The sequence below is a fragment of the Lactuca serriola genome, chromosome 6, assembly GCF_051521515.1.
Source record: "Lactuca serriola cultivar US96UC23 chromosome 6, Lser_US96UC23_V15, whole genome shotgun sequence".
In the NCBI taxonomy this organism is placed as follows: domain Eukaryota; kingdom Viridiplantae; phylum Streptophyta; class Magnoliopsida; order Asterales; family Asteraceae; genus Lactuca; species Lactuca serriola.
In genome coordinates this window covers 191279080-191284488 of record NC_136413.1, presented here as the reverse complement: position 1 = coordinate 191284488, position 5409 = coordinate 191279080, and the positions used below count along the sequence as shown (strand labels likewise).

Genomic DNA, 5409 nt, shown 5'->3' with positions numbered 1-5409 from the left:
TTGATGTTATCGCAATACGTGACTTTTATGTTTATGTTTGGTGACACATTTGTGTGATTAAGCATGAAGTAACCAAATGATTATTTTGTATTTTGTCATGTTTTAATTGGATCATGTGCGTGTTGGAAAAAAAAACATGACATTGTATCGTGTTGTGTTCCGGTTATGAAAAAGTGATGTGTCGTTTTATTAGATAAAAACACAAAACGGTTTCCCGATTTGACAACCTAGTTGCATACCTTTTGCATATATGGGTCGTTTAGTTACAATAGATTTATATATATATATATATATATATATATATATATATATATATATATATATATATATATATATATATATATATATAAAATAACATAGATATTGAAATAACTATGGTTCAACATAACTATTTATAGTTATTGGGTTGATTTGATTTTTTGGTAATAAAGAGTGTGCAGAGGCGAGTGACGAGCCAAATTTCATAAAATCGAAAATGAAACCAAAAACGGTGGTTGTTAGGGCATAACGGGATGGGTTAGGGCAGCAGCGTCGTCGCGGTAGGAAAGAGGTCGAGGGATCAGAGGGGGCTGTCGCCTCCCGTGTTTGCTCCGGGGAAACACCCACTTCGGTGGGATTTGCTATCGATCGTTGAAAGGTACGTGGACGGGGGCTGCTCCGGAAGCTCCCCTGATCTTCTTCTTTCTATTTTGTTTCTATTTTTTTGATAGAAATCACTGGAAATTGGATGTTTGGGTGTTGATGTTTGATAGGAATAGATAGGGGAAATGGATGTTTAAGTTCCGTGTTTGAAAGGGAAAAAAGAAACATCGAAAATCAAAAGGAAGGTGTTTGGTTTGCTTTATTTGACAGGGAAGGAGGAGCACAATCGGGGTTGTGAAATCGATGGGAAAGAAGACGAGAAACAAAGGGTGTAGCTGCCCTTTATGGCTAGCTGAAATACCACAACACCTCCATTTGGAGGTGTTCTTGGATTAAATGGAGGTGTTCTTGGCTGGGATCGATGCTTAAAGAAAGAACATGGATGTGTTTTGGTTTATTGTTTTCACAGCTTCAATTGAATTGTTTATAATATGTTTTGCTTTGAGTGAAGGATTGTCCAATTTCATTGTTGTGTGTGGTATTCCTTATGTGTGTGGTATTGTAGGAACATGATTTTAGATTTTTTTGGATTTAGTTGTACCGTCGCAATATTTTCTTAAACTTCTTTTGTGTATTATTTATTTGAGTGTGCAGTTGTATAGTACAATATGTATGGGAAATTGTATACATATATATTTACATATAATGTGTTTATACACATATTAGTGGTTGGTTATATATGTATATGATATATGTATGGGAAATCGAGTATTGCAAGTAAATGGGAGCCAAAATTTATTGTACATGATTGATATTAGTCTTTGGAAGCTCTATAAGACTTATATATGCATGTGTATAGTAGTGTTGTTATAAAATTATAATTGGATACATGTGTATAGTAGTGCTGTTACAATATTATAATTGTATACATAATCTGAATTCAAAAACGTGTTCAAAAATAGTTTACGAGACTCATAGCTATCCCAAACGAAGCAGTGCACGGTTTGTTTCAGGAAAATTAGATAAATATTGATTTTTGTACCTTTAAAGAAGCGTAACTTTCTCATACGATTTTCGTTTTGGACGTTCTTTATATTTACAAAATCAAGAGAACGTAATCTATTCATTTTTATTATCCATAACGTTCAAATATACTTAATGAAAATTTCTATTTTTAACGCTATAAATAAATTTAATTTTTGTTGAACGTGCTCATGGAGAATCTTTCATTCGATCTGGTATGTTGAACATGCTCATGGAGAATCTTTCATTCGATCCGGTATGTTCTTTTAAATCCACCATTACACCAACCTTGGTTAACCCGTCGCTAATCTTCCTACTTCCTTCGAAAACAAGCTGGAATCTATTGTTGCAACCTTCTTAACACTCGAAAGCTCACCACCTAGGCATGAAACAACTTCAAAACCACGTTTCCCGAACTCGACCTCATCACAAAGCTTAGATTTTTTTAATTAATTCCTCCACCACAAAGGCGTTTTGTGATTATTAGGATTTTTTTTTGTTCTTTCTATTTTCCGGATTTCACTTAAATCGTTATCTTTTCATCCCCAAACAAATATTATTTGTGCATCCCACCAAATCCCATCTAATTGTGGGTATTCTTTACGACCTCGTCCCTTTAAGTAGAAAACAATCCGAGTTCCACTAGAAAAAACTCAGGTTCAACAAATACACATTAAAGAGAGAGGGAAATTTGTGCAACTAGACCAAGAATACAACAATTTCTACTCAAATTACAACTTCTATTACTCGTCATCATCAGGTGTTCCATGAAGCTCATATGCTCCAAATGTAGAGAATAAAGGCTTTCTTCTTGTCGGTTTTCTCACTTCATACTTCTTTGATTCGAGAAACCTGATTTGTGTTGGATTCAAAATCGAATCACTTTCGCTTCAATCAATTTCACCTCATCTAACTCTAATTTTATTTGATCATATAACAACTAAATCGTTTAATTTGGATTTTTTTTCACAAGTAAATCTTGTTGATATTTTTTTTATGTGATTGAGAATAATTATTCATTAGTTTGTTCATTAATTAGACCTAATTCCAAAATTATCATATATCTTATTGATATTTTTTTATATGTGATAGAAATTAAAACAACAAAAAATGTTTAGGGATTATTTAGACCAAATATATTGAGAGATAAATGTGAAGGAAGCCACATGTGAATGAAGCCACATCATGTGACAACCCGAAATTTCCATTATGTACAAACCATTTGAAGCCAATAGAAGTAGAACAGTTATAGTGAAAATTCAGACTTCGAGTATAAGTTTGGCAATTTTCAGGATTTACACTTAAGGAGATATTAGGAGAGTGGATGCACTAGGGTTTTGTGCAACACTGTTATTCCAATACTATAGGATATTAGAGTTCATTCCGGGAATAGAAATATTTTCTGCCAAAAATCCCAGGACTATATATAGAAAACTGAACCAAATAGTTCATTAGTTACATTTCCAATTAGAGAAAAGCCAAAATTCTCTCTCACGGATCTTCGGGTTTTTATCCCAAATTGTGAGTACTTCGATCTAGTTATGTTATATAGCTTAGATTGTGTTTAGAAACATCAATTTCATAACAAAACAACTATATTCGGGAGTTTACCGCCCAAGAACGTTCTTGGAGAGTAAACTCCAATATGTGGCTTAAATGCTACCTAGTCCTTTCCCCGTGATTTGTAACTACCTTAGACTTGTATGCTAGTGTGTATATGACTAGAAAACATCAAAATCGGACCAAAACCCCAAGATTTGGGAGTTTACCGCCCAAGAACACTTGGGGAGTAAACTCCATTTTAAGGGCCAAAAGTGTCCCAATGACCCTTAAAGCTTTAGAACTCGAACTAGAACCCACCATTGCATGTTTAGGACACCAAAAGCAATTAAAATCAATGATGAAAGTGAGTTCACGGCCAAGGAGGTTCTTGGGCCGTGAACTCCATGTTTAGGTGTTAAAATGCCTTGAAACACTTCCTAAGGATTAGGCTTGAATTAGGACAAGTACCCTAGTGTGTTTGGAGCAAGCAAACATCATTAAAACACCAAGAAAAAGGTGTTCACGGCCCAAGATGTTCCAGGGTCGTGAACTCCATTAAATGGTGCCAAATGGTGCCATAAATCCCCCTAAAGCCTTGAACAATTGCCTTGATGCATTCCTTGTTAAATTGGAGGTTTGAAAGCACCATAAACCTTCCCCCAAAGGAGATTACGGCCGTAATCTCCATGGGATATGGTCCCAGGGCCGTAAACCCCTATAAAGGGGGCAAATGTCACCCAAACACTTGATTTAGCCTTGAAACAATTCACCACTAGAGTTGTATTAATTCTAAGCTTCATTTAGAGACCTTATTGAGAGTTTACGGCCAGGAGTTTACTCCCCTGGGCCGTAAACTCCAAAGCATATGGTCATTTGACCATAAACTCCCATTAGATGTTTTGCACTCCTTTGTTGCAACCCATTTGCCTCCTAGCACTTGACCAAAAGTGTTTTCCTCGCGTTAAAATGTTTATACTTGTATAATTAGTGTTTTAATCACTAATTATTTATATACATATGTCTTCATATGTAATTAGGATCATTGTGTGTGTCTAAAGTCTTCACTTGACACCAAGCACTTGTCCGATCCTTCCTTACGATAACTGTCCGTTCAATTCCAGTCACTTACTGCAGGTGAGTTCATACCCCTTAATCAATGTTTTAAACTGTTTTTAAATGTTTTATGGGGGGGGGGATACAAGTAGAATTATGCTAATTATTATATCAATCGCATGTGATTAATAAGCAACATTCAAATGATTGGCTACTCATTAGCCGTTTTACCAAACAGTTTCCTTCAAATGTTTTTCATAAACACTTTATGTGTTTAAAAACTCCTTATTACACTGTACATTTTACTCTGTATATTACATTTCAAACTTATTTACAATTGTGTTTCAAACAAATGTTCTTTATACTAAACTGTTTTATCAAACCCATGCCTTCAAAACCATTTTATAGATCGACATCAAGTCGGTCTTTTCTTAGAAAATATTTATGTTCAAAGGTTTTACGAATCTTATTTTATGCTTTTAAATTATAAATTGCATGCATCTATATGTATAGTTATATAAGAAATGTTTAAAATACTTAGGAAGGCTATCCACCCTATTTCCTTTTCGCGCTTGAGATGTGGTCTGGTGGGATATCGGGTACTCGTCCGAAGGTCGTTTAAATATTAGTTATATAACATATGTACATATATAGTCATAAAGGCCCTTCCAGTCCATCCCATTCCCTTGGGTAGCAAGGGTATACATCCATTTCCATACGTACAAGTTAGATTACTAGTAAACTACCATATGGTTAGTTTAGGAAGATACTAAAACTATTACTAGAACACAATATCATACAATGAGTCAGTTCATTCATGAGTCAATACTTTCTAGATCATTACTGTACATTACTATACTTGCTAGGTAGAGAGCACGTACATTACAGCTATAACATTACAGTACATTACTATACTTGCTAGATAGAGAGAGCATACATTACAGCTATAACATTACAGTACATTACTATACTATTACATAGATATGTTTACATGATCACACTTACATGAGAACAACTACATGATCACTTACATGATCACACTTACGTATACATAGGACAAACGTCACTAGGTGCTATAGCATGGAACCAGTTCAGGATCTAACTATACCGATGAATCACAACGCAATTGTGATAGTTATATCGAGTATACATGATCATAGTAATGTAGATGCTCACGGCTTGCATACATGCAGGGGTCGTGGGTAGGTC

General features: G+C 34.8%; 1 long non-coding RNA gene across 1 annotated transcript; it reads left to right on the top strand.

The window, feature by feature from the left end:
* Positions 1–396: 396 nt before the first annotated feature.
* LOC145057647 (uncharacterized) lies at positions 397–1302 on the top strand. Its single transcript, XR_013686151.1, has 2 exons — positions 397–637; positions 753–1302. It is a non-coding gene; the product is annotated as an uncharacterized LOC145057647 (long non-coding RNA).
* Positions 1303–5409: the final 4107 nt, after the last annotated feature.